Source organism: Callospermophilus lateralis, unplaced genomic scaffold, assembly GCF_048772815.1.
Source record: "Callospermophilus lateralis isolate mCalLat2 unplaced genomic scaffold, mCalLat2.hap1 Scaffold_146, whole genome shotgun sequence".
Classification (NCBI taxonomy): Eukaryota; Metazoa; Chordata; class Mammalia; order Rodentia; family Sciuridae; genus Callospermophilus; species Callospermophilus lateralis.
Window position 1 is genome coordinate 801,146 of NW_027512598.1, and position 20,064 is coordinate 821,209.

Genomic DNA, 20,064 nt, shown 5'->3' on the forward strand with positions numbered 1-20,064 from the left:
CCATAACTTGAGATTTTTTTTTCCCCTTTTGGTACTGGGAATTGAACCCAGGAGCATTCTATTTCTGAGCTATACTTCAAACCCTTTTTTAAAATTTTATTTTGAGACAGGGTCTCTTTAAGTTGCCCAGGCTGGCCTTCAACTTGCGAACCTCCTGCCTCCTTAGCCTGGCAAGGATCATAGGTGTTCACCAGTACACCTGGCTTACGTAACAGAATTTCCAGGTATATTTGCTACAGGATACATTAGCCCGATATGGTCCTTTATAGACAAGGGAAATTTTTGTTAAATATTTAATTTTAATAAATGCATAAAAAGCTCCACTTAAGGTTTAGGGATATAGCTCAGTTGGTAGAGTGCTTGCCTTACATTTAAAAGCCCTGGGTTCAATCTTCAGCATCACTAAACAAAACAAAACAAAAAAACTCCACTTAAGCAAACCTTAAATATGCAGATGTCCTCAAGCAAGTGGACTTTTTACTTAATGTAACTGTTAATCTAGAGAAGGCAGAGTTAAATATCTGAAATGGTGGCCAGAATAACAGGAAAATACCATGTATCAGAAATTTTATGTCAGCCCTTTTGCTACCATTATCTCTGAAGATCTTGTTAATTACAATTCAAGGAAAGAAAAGAGGAAAGGGTTTTCTCATTCCCACCAGGAAGCTTGAGAGAACATTTCCTTGTTTTGCTGCCTCTATAGATCATACTTATCCAAGTTTTATAGACGTGTGTTTCCCATATTTTTTCCTATCCCTGGTTGACCTTGTGCTTTTTCATAGGATGTGAGAAACACTTTGAAGGACTTATGTTACTGGTTTTGCAAACGGAAGGTGGGCACGTATGCAGGACAGAGATGCTGAAAAGTGCAGGTCATAGGGAAGTAACTGTCAGCTATTGCCTTTCAGGCTTATAAAATGCTAAGAAAGAGGTTAATAAGATTTACTTTGGGTAATACAATAAGAGAACAGAAGTCCCACGGGACTTGCAGTAATCAGTTTAAAAAGGAAGTTAAGTACTGCAAGATTTTGTAATCTTTGTAGTATCATCTATATTTGATATTTTGATATTTCCTGAAGCAATGAGGGGCAAAACCTAAAACAAAAAGGAAAAACATAAATATCCATCTAGCTCTTTACCGACCACTATGTGCCAGGCATTGAGTCAAAAGTTTAATTTCATACCCAATAAAATAGTCATTTTATATACAAGGAGAATAAATCAAAAAATTTAAAAATATATAATATAAACAGCTAGTTTTAGATACTAAGACCTAGGACTTGTTCTTGTATAATACCTTTATGAATATCTAACACCAGTATGACCTGTGTGAAAGCTGAAGGACTCTTCAACACTGATATTCTAATCAATGTACTTGTCAATTCTAAACAGAATACCTGTTATTTAGGGAGGTGTTTTAGGATACATTCCATATCCTCCTCAGAATAATTTTGCATTAAAAACTCATTTCTGCAAAGAAAGATGTACTCTGCTCATTTTTTTTAAAGAATTTTTGACTTGTTACTATCATCTGATAAATGGTAATGAGGTATAAAGAAAGGATACTTTAGAAATGAATAACACAATATGGAAATATAGACAATAGACAAGAAAACCTCCTTTCAATATTATTTTTTTTTGGGGGGTGGTTGACTGAGGGGACCAAGGATTGAACCCAGCGGTGCTTAACCACTGAACCATATCTCCAGGTTTTGGTGGGGTTTTTTTGTATTTTATTTAGAGACAGGTCTACCTGAGTTGCTTAGGCCCTTGCTAAGTTGCTGAGGCTGTCTTTGAACTCTTGATCCTCCTGCCTCAGCCTCCCAAACCACTGGGATTATAGGTATGTGCCACCATGCCTGGCTAGCTCCTTTCAATATTAACCACAAGATAGCTACTAGGTCACATCAAACAACACTTTCCTTTGGTCACTGTTACTTGTAATCATCTTATGATTAATCATATATTAAGATAACATGAAAGGGAATTCTATCAGTCGGAAATAAAAGGCATAATAATTCCAAGCCTTAAATAAATTCCTATGCTAATACTGTGACTATATGTTTTTAGTTGGATGTTTTGAACTTTTGTAGAACACTGCAATTTGAAGTGGATTATCTGAAAACTTTTTCTCTTTAAGTTTTAACACAGTATATGATAATAAGTTATATTTTATTACAGTAGTAACGTTAAACATCCTATGACTTTCCTACATGTATCTTACCAAAATTTAGAGAAAATATTAGCAACTACATAGTCTTAATTCAAATTTTGATTAAGAACAATACTGTCCTCCTTCTGCAATGGATCTCATCATATTTTGTCCTACTTGAAAATATTCCATAGTTCTCCATCTAACAATGTATATAGAATTACCAAACATAAAATCTGGTTGCAACATATGCCTATGGGATTTTCAGTTTCTCTTTCATCCCAAGACTATTTGCCATCTCAGGAACAGGTCGTATACTTACAAATGTTTTAGCTATAAAATTTCTAGTTGAGGGACCCTGATTAGGGGAGATGAAAAACAGCACCTAAGCCATAGGGCTGTCATGAGGATTATATGATTTAATATAGGACATGTAATTAGAAAAATGTCTAGCATAAAATAAATGTTCAATGAATGCCACCTATTTTTTTTTGTTTGTTTGTTTTCAATTGCTGTCTTAACTTCCTGACATATTATTCCTCAATTTCTATAAGATAAATCTCAATTCATCTTCAAAAATCTAATCCAAACCATCCAATAAAAAAAATGAACAAAAAAGTTTTGAATAGACATTTCCCAAAGTAGATATATAAATGGCTAATCAGCTCATGAAACATTCAACAATATTAGTCATAGGCAAATGCAAATAAAAACTACCATGAGATATTTCACAACCACGAGCAAGGCTATAACCAAAGAGACAGGGCTGGTGGGGGGAAGAAGCTCAATAGTGGAGTGTTAAATGGGAAAAAAAAAACTACAAATAACAATCAATATTGGTGGAGATGTGGAGAAATGAGAACCCTTACCCAATTCTGATGGAAATATGAAATTCTGCAGTTACTCTTGCAAATGGTTTGGCAGTTTGCTAAACACTTAATCAGGAATTTACTATGACCCAGTAACCCAAGAGAAATGAAAACACATTCATACAAAGACTGGCATAGCAATTAACATAGTAGCACTATTCATAAGAGCAAAAGTGAGAAACAACCTAAATGTTAAAACTGATGAATAGATAAACAGATAAACAAAATGTGGTATACTCATATGATGGAATACTATTCAGCAATAAAAAGGAACAAAACATACTGCTGCATTCTACAACATGGATGAATCTCGAAAACATTATGTTAAATGACAGCAGCAAAGCATAAGAGACTACACATATTGTATGATTTAATTTAGAAAAAGCAAATCTAAAAAGAATAAAACTAGAAAGAGTGGTTGCCTGTATCTGGGAGGGGTGATGTGGATTAACAATAAATAGACATGCAGGATCATATCAGGATCATGAAAATATTCTAGAACTTATTTATGATGATGAAACATAATTTGGTAAATTCATTAAAAATCATTGAACACACTTGAAATGGGTGAATTATATGATATGTAAATATGCCTCAATAAACTTATGAAAAGACAGAAAGCTCATCTAGCCTGAGGTCTATAGTTCAGCATGTCATAGCTATCCTTAGCATTTAGTTGAGTGACTGGAACATACAGTAGGGGTTCAGTGTTTGTTGAACTGAGATATGTTTCAAAACAGAACCAACAAGAGCAATTTCAGAAACACACTGAAGATAGAGGTGAGTGGTACTTCCTACATGTCCAAGATTCAGCTGGCAGAAAAAATGAGTTAATGCACACTGACTTGTATTCTCTTCACTTCATGCCAAGCTTTGTGCTACCAGCTCCAAGAAGTAAAACCTGAGAAGCAAGTAAACAATGGCTCCATTCCCATAAGGAAAAATACTGGTCCATACTGAGTAAAAATACTTGCTTGGGAATTTGTTTGTTTGTTTACTTATTTATTGGCACTGGGAATTGACATGCAAGGCAAGCACTTTACCACTTAGCTATATCCCCAATCTTGTAAATTTGTTTTTTGTAAGCAATAAGAATGCTTAATTTATAACAACAAAAATTATACATAAAATATTTTATAGTTAACGTTTTCAAAATCATTATAAGGATTTTTATAAAACCACAGGTATTTATTGTTTTCTATTATGAAAAAAAATTAATGGCTTCTAAGTTTCCAACATTTTTTTCAGGAAACAACAGCATAACAGAAAGAGCATTAGAACTGCAATCAAAACAGCTATGTGTCATTCATTCCCCACATGACTCTGGGCAAATCTCTTTTCCTTCTTAGGATACAGTTCCTTCTTTATTACAGCCAAGATTAGCTCTTGGGTTCTTCCCACACTCCTGTTGGGAAATCTAAGGTGTTTCAGACAAAAGGAAAAATGAGAAGCTCAATCTATTTACTATACAAAGTAAAGGAAATTCCTAGGTTATAAGGGAAAATCAGAAAGCTACTGCTGATGCATTCAGGGGCCCTGTATATAGACAATTATGACTCAGTCACACACCAGGTCCCACCCTTCATTAACATGCAACCCCAGACATTCCATCCCTCCCACCCTTGACCCATACCCCGATATACCTCAGCTATGGTCATTCTCAAAGCACTGACAGGGGAGAGCTCAATATCCACCAGTTGGGCAGCTCTTAAACTCTACCCAGTAAAGATTGCACAAGGATAGAAAACACAGCACAGAGTTAGAATTATAAGGCAATTAGGAACACAACAGCTAAGAACATTTAGCAGTGTTTAGAAACAAAGATAGAAGGACTTAGGGCTACAATTGGCCTTTGAAAGTGAGATGATTGATTTTTATGTGGCAAATAGGCAAAAATAAAATATTCTCTAGTTAGTCAAAATTTTAAGTCAAGTTTGATAAACTTGTCCGTGCTCTGTTTCTTCTAAGGCTCTACTTCATTCATCCTAAGCTTCAAAGAAGTCAAATTATAGGACAATATCATTGAGTCGTTAAGAAAAATCTGATTTGTTCAAAAGGTCACTAATATAAATGGCAAAAGCCATTAGCAAATACTAATTTCCTATATTTCTTTTTTTCCTAAATATTTCTCTTATTTTATTCTATCCTTTTTGCAGTACTAGGGACTGAATCCAGGCTCTTATACATGCCAGGCAAGTGCTCTACCACTGAGCTACAATCCCCAGTCCTGTATTTCCTTATATAGCTATTAACAGGGCTATTCAAAATATAAGAAAAATAATGAGGATGTCACCAACAAATACATTTCTATTAAAGTGATATCATTAAACTCTGAAAATATATCATATACTCCTTTCAGATTCTAAATTTACTAAAAGAGTTTTTGAATATAATTTGACTTCCCTCTTGGTTTGCCTACTTTTAGAGAATGTATTAGAATGCCAATATTACTTCTCATTTTGTAGAAGCTAAATTTCATTATTTTGTGTCAAAAAATTCATATTTTTGTTCATCATTTTAAAAATTCAAATAATGGCAAACATTTCCCTTAAACTTAAGAAAAATGTATAATTAATGTAAGTTCTCTAAAAGTTGCCAATTTGAGGTTTATGTTAACATTCTAAAATCTTAAATGAATTATCAAAGGCCTATAATTGCTTTCTAAAGCCAATTAAAATATCTCTATGTCCATATATATTATTACATTATTCATTCTACTCTGGTTAAAATTTAACCACTGGGTTCTTTGAGAGGTATAACATAAAAGAATTTCATGTACAGAAAGCATTATGTACATATTAATAAATCTGTTGAATAATTTTTCTTCTTCCCTCAGTTTTCAGATTTTCATTACTTTTGTTTCATAACTTCATCTTATTCAGTAGGAAGTTGTTAGTATAAAGACACTGGGTGTGTTCCTTACATGGTAGACAGAAGAAATGTCATGGTTTCTCTACATCTTCATAGTGTTGTTACAAAATTAATGAGATACACTCAGCTCTCCCTGTCTATTCCAAGGATGATAACTATGTAAGCACAAATATAATTTAAAAAAAATGATAAGAGAATCTGAATTCCCCTTACAGTATCACTGTCAGAGGGCTGGAACTGGAAGGGTTGAGGTTTGTGAAATACAGCATTCTCTTGTAAAAACAGCTGAAGATTATAGTCCCGTACCACCTAGAGAGAAAATAAGATATCTTTAAGTCTTGAATAAGGTTAAAATGTCCAGTAATTACATTCTAAAGTCTAAGATTTACTCAGCTGGTTTCTATACAAATGAGAAATCATCCAACACTATGTGATCAAAAGGAAATGATAATGTTATGCCTTTTTTTTAAGATAAGAGTTATTACTTCTATGTCCTATTTTCTCAAGAGTTTAAATTTGAAAGTACTAGTTTAGCAACTAGTCCAGATTTAAAGACTAAACAATATGCACTATTTTAAGAGAGCAAAATGTCATGAAAAGCTATCCTGTGTAATGGGTGTGTATGTGTTTGAACAGGGAAGGGAGCATTGGTTTCTTAGTTTCTCCAAACTCTGAAGTTTGATGGGCTCTTAGAAGTCTGTTTTACAAACTGCCATTCACTAGGAAACTGCAAGATAATCCTATCTATAGCACAAAATGATATTGCCAGAAAATTTCTTGTACTTTTTCCCAGTAGGTTGCATTCTAATCATGATCTTAAAATACACTCAGAAACCCTGTGCCTAATAGAAGAAAAAGTAGGCCCAAATATCTGTCACATCTGCTTAGGACCTGACTTCCTTAACAAGACTCCTAAAGAACAAGAAGTAAAATCAAGAATCAATAAATGGGATGGAATCAAACTAAAAAGTTTCTTCGCATTCAAGCATGTGAAGAGAGAGCTTACAGAATGGAAAAAAGATCTATCAAACACACCTCCTCAGATAGAACATTAATCTCCAGGATATATAAAGAACTCAAAAAACTTAACACACACACACACACACACACACACACACACACACACCACAATCAATAAATGGGCAGACAATTCACAGAAAAAGAAACACAGTCAATCAACAAATATATGAAAAAATGTTCAACATCTCTAGTAATCAAGAGAAATGCAAAACTACACTGAGATTCCATCTTACTGGAGTAATCAGAATGGCAATCATCAAGAATATAAGCAACAATAAATGTTGGTGAGGATGTGGGAAAAAAGGTATACTTCATACATTGTTGGTGGGGCTGTAAATTGGTGCAACCACTATGGAAAGCAGTGTGGAGAGTGGAACAACCATTTGACCCAGTTATCCGACTCCTAGGTTTATACCCAAATGACTTAAAATCAGCATATTACAGTGATACAGCCACATCAATGTTTATAGAAGCTCAATTCAAAACAGCTAAATTATGGAATCAACCTAGATGCCCTTCAACAGATGAATGGATAAAGAAACTGGTATATATACCTAATGGAATATTACCAAGCCTTAAAGAATAAAAAAATTGTGGTATTTGCCAGTAAATGGATGAAACTGGAGAACATCATGCTAAGTGAAATAAGCCAATCCCAAAGAACCAAACGCCAAATGTTTTCTCTGATATATGGATAATAATTCACAATGGGGGAGGGGGAAGAATAGAGGTATTTTGAACTAGAAAGAGGGCAGTGAAAGGAGGGCAGGGGGCATGGGTATAGGAATGACATTAGAATGAATTGGACATTATTACCCTATGTGCATATATGATTACATCATCTGTAATCATAACATCATGTACAACCAGATGAATGAAAAGTTATACTCCATTTATGTATATCAAAATGTATTCTACAGTCATGTATAACTAATTAAAACAAATAATTCAGAAGACAGACTGAAAAGGAATATACATAGAACAGCAAAATAAACAGCATAGAAAGATGGTCTCTGAAAATGAATTATATGCTCTGGGAAAAAATGGAAATAAGCAACATTTGATTATGCAGAAACCCAAATTGCATTTTTCTGCACTGATTACTCATCTTTCATGTGCAATGCATTACACCTCATTAGCAGCTCTGCCTGAGGATGGGCAGAAGAAAAAAAGTTCAAAAAAGTTCTGTAGTTTTACCTTGGAAATCTGGGAAAAGGATGGACTACTTGAGAGGATAATGTAGTGTTTTATATTTTATTTACAAGTGCAATCCCAGTTTTCCACTGCTTGCCTCCCCCCCATTCAATCATCCATTTATAGAGCTTACCAGGTCCAACGTTAAGTATAGGAGTGACAAGGGAATCCACAGATGAACAAAACAGCAAATAGGGTTAGTATCTTCCAGTAATTTAGAATGTGGAAACTGGAAGAACCAAATAGATTACACAGTTCAAATACACTGTGGAAGTACGCAGAAGGTACAGGGAGAGCAAAAGGGGTGATACTGAATTCAGATGGAAGAGGTGAGATGGGGTGAGGATGATGGGGAGGTTCTGGTCAAGGAATACTCACTGAAAAAACGTATTCTCAAAGGGAAATGTATTTTGTTCTTTTCTTGGGTTCTAATTTTAAGCTAGAATAACTGAAAGCTAATGATCCAGCCCTCAAAGCCTCACTCATTACCATGAAGAAAAGCTGGGAGGATCACTAGCCAAACAAATCCTCAAGCACTATGATGGGTGGGGCAAGGCAGACTGGACAGGTCAATTCTTACAGACTTTAAACTTTTTGTTATAGATAATTTCAAAACACACATAAAAGTAGAGATAATAGTAATATGTATCTCCATGTGCTCATGGCCCAGTTTTCAAAAACATCCCCTCATGGACAATCTTGTTTCATCTATAAATTCATCTACTTCTTCTGTCACTAATTATATTGAAGTAAGTCCCAGACTTACTTCAATCTCATCTATAAACATTTCAATATCCTATCTAAAAGAATAGGGGTCTTAAGAAAACACATTCAGTTTAAAATTTACAAGACTAACATATCAATTAGTGTTCAAATTTCCCTATTCTTTAAAAGTTTTTCGAATTAGGATCCAAATAAAGTCAGTCCCCAGAGTGCAACTGGATGTTGCTTATAATGTGGAAGCTGGGAGAACTAAATAGGTTACACAGCTAAAGCACACTATGGAAGCACATAGAGGATACAGGGAGAGCAAAGAAGATGATACTGAATCCTGACTGAAGAGGTGAGATGGGGTGAGGAGTGGTGGGGAGAATCTGGTGAGGGAAAGCTGATGTTGCTTAAGATGATATTCTTTACATACACTGTAAATATCTTTCTTCCTCCTTTTTCCTCTCTTGCAATCAATTCAATTGTTGAAGAAACCCAGGTTTTTTTTGTTGAGTTTCTGAGTCTGAATTTTGTTGCCTGCATTCTGGGAATGTTTTACTTCCTGTTTTTCCTTAAATTGGCTTTTGAATCTAGAGGCTTAATTAGATTCAGGTTTGTGTTTTTTTGGATCTGCTTTGTTTCTGTTTGTTTTGGCAAGGTAGGCTTTACTTTCATGAGAAGGTTTGCCCTGACTTGCCTCTTTTTATGATATTAACATTTATAGTGGGCTGAAGGTAACTTCCCAAAAGATATGCCCATGTCTTAATCCCTGAAATCTGTGGATGTTACCTCCTTTTGAAAAAGTGTTTTGGCAGATGTAATTAAGGATTCTGAGATAAAAACATGCTGGATTACCTAGGTGGGCCCTAAATCCAATGATAAGACATTAAGAGGGCTGGGGATGTGGCTCAAGCGGTAGCACGCTCGCCTGGCATGCGCGGGGTGCTGGGTTTGATCCTCAGCACCATATAAAAATAAAATAAAGATGCTGTGTCCATTGAAAACTAAAAAATAAATATTAAAAAATTCTCTCTCTCTCAAAAAACAAAAGATATTAAGAAAATTACACAGACAAAAGGAGAAGGCAATGTGACCACTGAGGCAGTGAGAGGAGTGAGGTGGCCACAGACACCCAATGAGGTAAGGAATTGTTTTTCCCTTAAAGCTTTTGGAGGAAGTACAGCTTGCTGACACTTAAGATTTCAGATTTCTAGTCAAGGAAATGGAAAAAAGTTGCAAAGGAGTCCTGTGCACTTCTTAAGATCTTTCTCTTTCTCTCTTTTTTTATTTATTTTTCAGTTTTCAGTGGACACAACATCTTTATTTTATTTTATGTGGTGCTGAGGATCGAACCCAGCGCCCCGAGCATGCCAGGCGAGCGAATTACCACTTGAGCCACATCCCCAGCCCTCCTGTGTACTTCTTAATGTCAGCATCCTGCATAGCTATCACACAATAAAAAGCTAGAAAATTGACATTGGTATACACCATAAAGGTTATTAGATTCCACCAATTATACACTTACTCCTTTGGGTATGTTCATTTATATGGCTCTATGCACATGTGTAGCTTCATATAACCACAAACCATAGTCCAGATGCTAAACTGAACCATCACCACAAGACTCCCTTGTGCCCAAATATCTTCAAATTGGGTCTTCCAAATTGCAGCATGTTTCTGTTAATACATAGTCTTGCTAAGATTCATTCTTGTCTACATTTATTTTTGACAGGTTAAATGGAATCTCATGATGATTTTAATTTTCATTTCCTTGATTATTATTATTTTTTAAAAATAGTTGTAGCCCGGATCAGGCCCAGTGGCCCGCCAGTGTGGCAGTCACATCACTCCATTTGGAGTAGGGGCAGAGCAGAGCCGCCGCCCGAGCCTGCAAGGTAGACAGACTTGCGACCGGCGGAACAGGCCCAGCGGTCTACTGGTGTGGTAGACACGTCACACAAATTGGAGGAGGGGCAGAGCAGAGCTGTCTCCCGAGTCCGCAAGGTAGGCAGACCCGCGTCCGACCGGCGGATCAGGCCCAGCGGCCTGCTGGTGTGGTAGACACGTCACCCGTCATCCCAATTGGAGTAGGGGCAGAGCAGAGCCTTCTCCCGCGGTCGGAGCAGGCCCAGCGGCCCGACAGCGTCGTAGTCACGTCAACCCAATTGGAGCAGGGACAGAGCAGAGCCGCCACCCGCGCCCAGAACAGGTCCAGCGACCTGCCGGTGTAGTAGTCAAGACACCCCAATTGGAGTACGGGCAGAGCAGATCCTCCACCCGAGCCTGCATGATAGGCAGGCCTGTGACAGACTGGCGGAACAGGCCCAGTGGCCTACCGGCGTGGCAGACACGTCACACCACTTGGGGGAGGGGCAGAGCAGAGCCGCAGCCCGCGCCCAGAACAGGCCCAGCGACCTGCCGGCGTGGTAGTCACGACAACCCAATTGGAGAAGGGGCAGAGCAGAGCCGCCGCCCGCGCCTGCAAGGTAGTCAGATCCGCGACTAACTGACAGAACAGGCCCAGGGGTTCACGGACGTGGTAGACACGTCACATCAATTGGAGGAAGGGCAGAGCAGAGCCGCTGCCCGCGCCTCCAAGGTAGGCAGACCTGCGACCGACCGGCAGAACAGTCCCAGCGGCCCACCAGTGTGGTAGACAGATCACCCCAATTGGAGGAGGAGCAGAGCTGCCGCCCGCCCCTGCAAGGGAGACTTTTCAACTATGCAAGAGCAATATAAATATATAGGGGGAAAATTTCAAAAACACAACAGTTTCACTAAGCAGAAAGAAACACGAGCAATATGAAAAGACAAGGAAAGAAAGGACCACAAGCAATGCAGGTCAACTCAACTTTAGAAGAGATAATAGCTGCAGCAGATGGAATGTCAGATAAAGAATTCAGGATATACATGCTGCAGATGATCTGGAGTCTCAAGGAAGACATTAGACAGCAAAATCAGACAATGAAATATCACTTCGACCACTTCGACAATGTATTACATAAACAAATCCAAGAAGCAAAAGATCAACTATACAGGGAGATAGAGGTAATAAAAAACAAACAAACAGAAATCCTAGAAATGCAGGAAGCAATAAACCAACTTAAAAACTCAACTGAGAATACTACCAGCAGAGTAGAACACTTAGAAGATAGAACATCAGACAATGAAGACAAAGTATTTCAACTTGAAAAGAACATAGACAGCTCAGCAAAACTGTTAAGAAACCATGAGCAGAACATCCAAAAAATATGGGATAATATAAAGAGACCAAACTTAAGAGTCATTGGGATACAGGAAGGTATAGAGGTCCAAACCAAAGGAATGAGCCACCTATTCAATGAAATAATACGAGAAAACTTCCCAGACTTGAAGAATGAGACAGAATCCCAAATCCTAGAAGCATACAGGATGCTGAATGTTCAAAACCATAAGAGATCCACACCTAGACACATTATAATGAAGATGCCCAACATACAGAATAAGGAGAGAATTTTAAAAGCTACAAGAGAAAGGAAGCAGATTACATTTAGGGGTAAACCAATCAGGATAACAGCTGATCTTTCAACACAGACTCTGAAAGCTAGAAGATCCTGGAATAACATATTTCAAACACTGAAAGAAAATGGGTTCCAACCAAGAATCATGTATCCAGCGAAATTAAGCTTCAGGATGGAAGATGAAATTAAAACCTTCCACGATAAACAAAAGTTAAAAGAATTTGCAGCTAGAAAACCATGTCTTCAAAACATCCTCGGCAAAACATTACAGGAAGAGGAAATGGAAAATAACAATGAAAACCAACAGTGGGAGGTAGGACAGTAAAGGGGGGAAAAATAATCAAAAAGGAAAACAAACCATGTTTAGTAACATAAATAAACAAATATGGCTGGAAGAACAACCCATATCTCAATAATAACCCTAAATGTTAATGGCTTAAACTCACCAATCAAGAGACACAGGCTAGTAGAATGGATCACAAAACAAGACCCAACAATATGCTGCCTACAGGAGACACATTTGATAGGAAAAGACATACATAGACTGAAGGTGAAAGGTTGGGAAAAATCATATCACTCATATGGACTTCGGAAACAAGCAGGAGTGTCCATACTCACATCAAATAAAATAGATTTCAAGCCAAAGTTAATCAAAAGGGATAAAGAGGGACACTACATACTGCTCAAGGGAACCATACACCAACAATACATAACTATCATAAATATATATGCCCCAAACAATGGTGCAGCTATGTTCATCAAACAAACTCTTCTCAAGTTTAAGAGTCTAATAGACCAACATACAATAATCATGGGAGACTTCAACACACCTCTCTCACCACTAGACAGATCTTCCAAACAAAAGTTGAATAAGGAAACTATAGAACTCAATAACACAATTAATAACCTAGACTTAATTGATATATATAGGATATACCACCCAACATCAAGCAGTTACATTTTTTTCTCAGCAGCACATGGATCCTTCTCAAAAATAGATCATATATTATGTCACAGGGCAACTCTTAGACAGTATAAAGGAGTGGAGATAATACCATGCATCTTATCTGATCATAATGGAATGAAACTGAAAATCAACGATAAAAGAAGGAAGGAAAAAACATGCATCACTTGGAGAATGAACAATTGGTTACTAAATGATCAATGGGTTATAGAAGACATCAAGGAGGAAATTAAAAAACTCTTAGAGATAAATGAAAGCACAGACACAACATATCGGAATCTATGGGACACATTAAAAGCAGTTCTAAGAGGAAAATTCATTGCTTGGAGTTCATTCCTTAAAAAAAGAAAAAACCAACAAATAAATGATCTCATACTCCATCTCAAAATCCTAGAAAAAGAAGAGCAAAACAACAGCAAAAGAAGTAGAAGGCAAGAAATTATTAAAATCAGAGCTGAAATTAATGAAATCAAAACAAAAGAAACAATTGAAAAGATTGACAAAACTAAAAGTTGGTTCTTTGAAAAAATAAATAAAATCGACAGACCCTTAGCCATGCTAACGAAGAGAAGAAGAGAGCGAAATCAAATTACTAGCATACGGGATGAAAAAGGCAATATCACAACAGACACTTCAGAAATACAGAAGATAATCAGAAACTATTTTGAATCCTTATACTCCAATAAAATAGAAGATAGTGAAGGCATCAATAAATTTCTTAAGTCATATGACCTGCCCAGATTAAGGCAGGAGGATATAGACAACCTAAACAGACCAATATCAATTGAGGAAATAGAAGAAACCATCAAAAGACTACCAACTAAGAAAAGCCCAGGACCGGATGGGTATACAGCAGAGTTTTACAAAACCTTTAAAGAGGAACTAATACCAATACTTTTCAAGCTATTTCAGGAAATAGAAAAAGAGGGAGAACTTCCAAATTCATTCTACGAGGCCAACATCACCCTCATTCCTAAACCAGACAAAGACACTTCAAAGAAAGAAAACTACAGACCAATATCTCTAATGAACCTAGATGCAAAAATCCTCAATAAAATTCTGGCAAATTGGATTCAAAAACATATCAAAAAAATTGTGCACCATGATCAAGTAGGATTCATCCCTGGGATGCAAGGCTGGTTCAATATACGGAAATCAATTAATGTTATTCACCACATCAATAGACTTAAAAATAAGAACCATATGATCATCTCGATAGATGCAGAAAAAGCATTCGACAAAGTACAGCATCCCTTTATGTTCAAAACGCTAGAAAAACTAGGGATAACAGGAACTTACCTCAACATTGTAAAAGCAATCTATGCTAAGCCTCAGGCTAGCATCATTCTGAATGGAGAAAAATTGAAGGCATTCCCTCTAAAATCTGGAACAAGACAGGGATGCCCTCTCTCACCACTTCTGTTCAACATAGTTCTCAAAACACTGGCCAGAGCAATTAGACAGACGAAAGAAATTAAAGGCATAAAAATAGGAAAAGAAGAACTTAAATTATCACTATTTGCAGATGACATGATTCTATACCTAGCAGACCCAAAAGGGTCTACAAAGAAACTATTAGAGCTAATAAATGAATTCAGCAAAGTGGCAGGATATAAAATCAAAATGTATAAATCAAAGGCATTCTTGTATATCAGCGACAAATCCTCTGAAATGGAAATGAGGACAACCACTCCATTCACAATATCCCCCCCAAAAATAAAATACTTAGGAATCAACCTAACAAAAGAGGTGAAAGACTTATACAATGAAAACTACAGAACCCTAAAGAGAGAAATAGAAGAAGATCTTAGAAGATGGAAAAATATACCCTGTTCATGGATTGGCAGAACTAACATCATCAAAATGACGATATTACCAAAAGTTCTCTATAGGTTTAATGCAATGCCAATCAAAATCCCAATGTCATTTCTTATAGAAATAGAGAAAGCAATCATGAAATTCATATGGAAAAATAAAAGACCCAGAATAGCAAAAACAATGCTAAGCAGGAAGGGTGAATCAGGCGGTATAGCGATACCAGACTTCAAACTATACTACAGAGCAATGGTAACAAAAACAGCATGGTACTGGTACCAAAACAGGCGGGTGGACCAATGGTACAGAATAGAGGACACAGAAACCAATCCACAAAACTACAACTATCTTATATTTGATAAAGGCGCTAAAAGCATGCAATGGAGGAAGGATAGCATCTTCAACAAATGGTGCTGGGAAAACTGGAAATCCATATGCAACAAAATGAAACTGAATCCCTTTCTCTCGCCATGCACAAAAGTTAACTCAAAGTGGATCAAGGAGCTTGATATCAAATCAGACACATGGCGTCTGATAGAAGAAAAAGTCGGCTATGATCTACATACTGTGGGGTCGGGCTCCAAATTCCTCAATAGGACACCCATAGCACAACAGTTAATAACTAGAATCAACAAATGGGACTTACTCAAACTAAAAAGTTTTTTCTCAGCAAAAGAAACAATAAGAGAGGTAAATAGGGAGCCTACATCCTGGGAACAAAACTTTACTCCTCACACTTCAGATAGAGCCCTAATATCCAGAGTATACAAAGAACTCAAAAAATTAGACAACAAGATAACAAATAACCCAATCAACAAATGGGCCAAAGACATGAACAGACACTTCTCAGAGGAGGACATACAATCAATCAACAAGTACATGAAAAAATGCTCACCATCCCTAGCAGTCAGAGAAATGCAAATCAAAACCACCCTAAGATACCATCTCACTCCAGTAAGATTGGCAGCCATTATGAAGTCAAACAACAACAAGTGCTGGCGAGGATGTGGGGAAAAGGGTACACTTGTTCATTGTTGGTGGGACTGCAAATTGGTGCAGCCAATCTGGAAAGCAGTATGGAGATTTCTTGGAAAGCTGGGAATGGAACCACCATTTGACCCAGCTATTCCCCTTCTCGGTCTATTCCCTAAAGACCTAAATAGAGCATGCTACAGGGACACTGCTACATCGATGTTCATAGCAGCACAATTCATAATAGCAAGACTGTGGAACCAACCTAGATGGCCTTCAATAGACGAATGGATAAAAAAATGTGGCATTTATACACAATGGAGTATTACTCTGCATTAATAAATGACAAAATCATAGAATTTGGAGGGAAATGGATGGCATTAGAGCAGATTATGCTAAGTGAAGCCAGCCAATCCCTAAAAAACAAATGCCAAATGTCTTCTTTGATATAAGGAGAGTAACTAAGAACAGAGTAGGGACGAAGAGCATGAGAAGAAGATTAACATTAAACAGGGACGAGAGGTGGGAGGGAAAGGGAGGGAGAAGGGAAATTGCATGGAAATGGAAGGAGACCCTCAGGGTTATACAAAATTATATAGAAGAGGTAGCGAGGGGAAAGGGAAAAATAATACAAGGGGGAGATATGAACTGCAGTAGAGTGGGTAGAGAGAGAAGAGGGGAGGGGAGGGGAGGGGAGGGGGGATAGTAAAGGATAGGAAAGGCAGCAGAATACAACATACCCTAGTATGGCAATATATAAATCAATGGAAGTGTAACTGATGTGATTCTGCAATTTGTATACGGGGTAAAAATGGGAGTTCATAACCCACTTGAATCAAAGTGTGAAATATGACATATCAAGAACTATGTAATGTTTTGAACAACCAACAATAAAAAAAAAGAAAAAAAAAAGAAAAATAGTTGTACACAATACTTTTATTTTGTTTATTTTTATGTGGTGTTGAGGATTGAACCCAGGGCCTCGAATGTGCTAGGCAAGTGCACTACCGCTGAGCCACAATCCCAGTCTTTCCTTGATTATTAACAAGGAAAGCATCTGCATTAAGTAGTTAGGGCTGCCACAACAAAGTACAACAGACTGGGGAGCTTAAATATCAGAAACAGATTTCTTTAGAGGTCAAGAGGAAAGACGTTCAAGATCAAGATACTGGCAGGGTTGGTTTTTACTGTGGGCCATTCTCTATGGCTTAGAGCTGCCACCTTCTTTTGGTATCTTCATATGGTCTCTCTGTGCCTGTTTAATGTCTATAATTCTCAACTTCTTATAAGGATATAAGTCATACTGGATTAGACCCACCCAAATGACCTTATTTTAATTATATCTTTAAAAGTCTATCTTCAAATATGGTCATACTATGAGGTACTAGGGGTTAGGATTTCAACATGAAATTTCCGAGGGCCACAATTCAGCCAATAACAATATCATCTTATATTTTTTATGGTATTTTTTTTCCTGTAACATGCATGTTGTTTGTTTTATTAGTAGTTCATTCCTTTTTATGGGCAAAGAATATTTCACTGCATGGATATACCATGCCATATTTTACTTACTCAACTACTAGTTGATAAACATTTGAGTTGTTTCCACTGTTTGACTATTATAAATAATGCTACTGTGAACACTCATGTACAATTTTTTTTGTTTTAATACTTTAAGTTTTCAATATTCTTAAGTGTATTCCTAGGAGCAGAAGTTGAGTCATATGGTAACTATGTGTTTAACTTTTTTAAAAAATTATTAAAGCCATCCTAGTGGGCAGAAAATGATATCTCACTGTGGTTTTAATTTGTGTGTTCATAATGACCAACAATTGCTGAACGTTTTTTCATGTGCTTATTGCCTGTACATCTTCTCAGAGGAAATGTCTACTCAAGTCTTTTGCCCATTTTTTTAAAAATATTTTTTTAGATGTTGATGGATCTTTATTTTATTCATTTATTTAAATTCGGTGCTGAGAATCGAACCCAGGGCCTCACACATGCTAGGCAATGCTCTACCACCGAGCCACAACTCCAGCCCCAGTTCTTTTGCCCATTTTAAGAACTGTTATTTTGTTGTTGATTTGTAAGAGTCCTTTATATAAATCTGTTTATAAAATCCTTAACAGATAAATTTAAATATCAGATGTGCAAACATTTCTTCCATCTTTGGGTCTTTTTTAAAAAAAACATTCCTGAATAGTGACCTTTGATGTGTTAAGAGTTTTTAATTTGATAAGTACAATTATCTGCTTTTTTTCTTTTTTTTAATTTCTCTTTTTTTGTTCTTCTAAAATGTTTTTAGCTGTTGATGGACCTTTCTTTATTTATATGCGGTTGATAATTTAACCCAGTGTCTAGCCTCACGCATGCTAGACAAGTGCTCTACCACTGAGCTATAACTCCAGCCCGCCCGTCTTTCTTTCTTTCCTTTTCCTTTCTTTCCCCTTCCTCCCTCCCTTCCTCCCTCCCTCCCTTCCTTCCTTCCATGTTGGGGGGTCAAACTCAGGGCCTTGCACATGCTAGGCAAGTGCTCCATCACTGAGCTGTATTCCTAGCCCTATTTTTAGTTTTATTATGCTTTTGATGTCAAATCTAAGAATACACTATTAAATCCAAAGTAATAAAGACGTACTTTTATATTTTCTCCTATAGTTAGATCACTGATACACTTTGAGCTAATTTTTGTGCAGCAGAGGTTCGACTTATTTCAACTCTGTTCTTTTGCACTTGTCCCAGAACTTTTGTTGAAGATATTATTCTTTTGTCTTTGAATGGTCATAATACCCTTGTAGAAAAATCAATTTTCTACAGATACATGTGTTTATTTCTAGAATATCAATTTTATTTCATTAATTTATATGCCCATCTTTATGCTTCTACCACACTCTACTTGTAGTATGTTTTGAAATTTGGAAGTGTGAGTCCTCCAACTGTTTATCCTTTTCAATGTTGCTTTGGTTATTTAAAGTTCCTTACAGTTCCATGTAAATTTGAAGAGTGCCTTTTCCATTTCTGCAAAACAGGTCACTGGAATTTTGACAGGATTGCATTAAATCTGTAGATCATTTTTGGAAGATATTAAAAATTATCGATATGAAAGCCTCAAATCCACAAACATTTATTATAATCCAATTATTCAGTTCTTTTTTTCTGCAGTGTTTTATAGTTTTTACTCTTCAATGTCTTTGGTCAAAAATTTTTTTCCTGGGCTTGGGATGTGGCTCAAGCGGTAGCTCGCTCACCTGGCATGCATGCGGCCTGGGTTTGATCCTCAGTACCACATACAAACAAAGATGTTGTGTCTGCGAAAAACTAAAATATTTTTTTTTTAAATCCTCTCTCTCTCTCTCTTTTAAAAAAATTTTGTTTCCTGTGTATTTTATTCTTTGGATACTATTATAACTGCAATTGTTTTCTTAATTTTCTTTTTGGAATAGAATTATCATTAATAGAGTGTAGAAACACAATGGGTTATTGTGTTTGATTCTGTACCCACAAGATCAAACTTTGCTCAATTATTTTATTAGCTATAGTAGTAATTACACGAATTATATAGTTTTCTACATATAATCATGTCATCTGAAAGCAGAGGTAATTTTAATTCTTCTTTTCCTTTTCCTTACCTAACTGCTCAAGCTAGGACTTCTAGTACAAAGGTGGATAGCAGGAGTGAAAGCAGGCATCCTCATTTTGTTCCTGATTTTAGGGTGGAAACCCTTTCAGTCTTTTATCATTGAGTATGATATTAAATCTGGTTTTCCACAAAAACTATCAAGGTGTGGAAGTTCCCTTCTATTTCTAATTTGCTGAGTTTTTCAACCCATTAAAGGGGGTTGAATTTTCTTAAATGTTTTTTCTGTGTCTACCAAAGTGATCAAGTGATTTTCACCTTATTTTATTAAATTTACTTTTTTGGTTAATCTTTAAGGTATTAAGATTGGTAATATTAGAGAATTTAACTTTCAAAAGAAATACAGAATAACATTGTTATTTTAT

General features: G+C 36.5%; 1 pseudogene; it reads right to left on the bottom strand.

Moving 5' to 3' along the window:
* The window catches only part of LOC143387607 (F-BAR and double SH3 domains protein 2-like), a 124,335-nt pseudogene that overhangs the window by 66,987 nt on the left and 37,284 nt on the right, over nt 1-20,064 (bottom strand).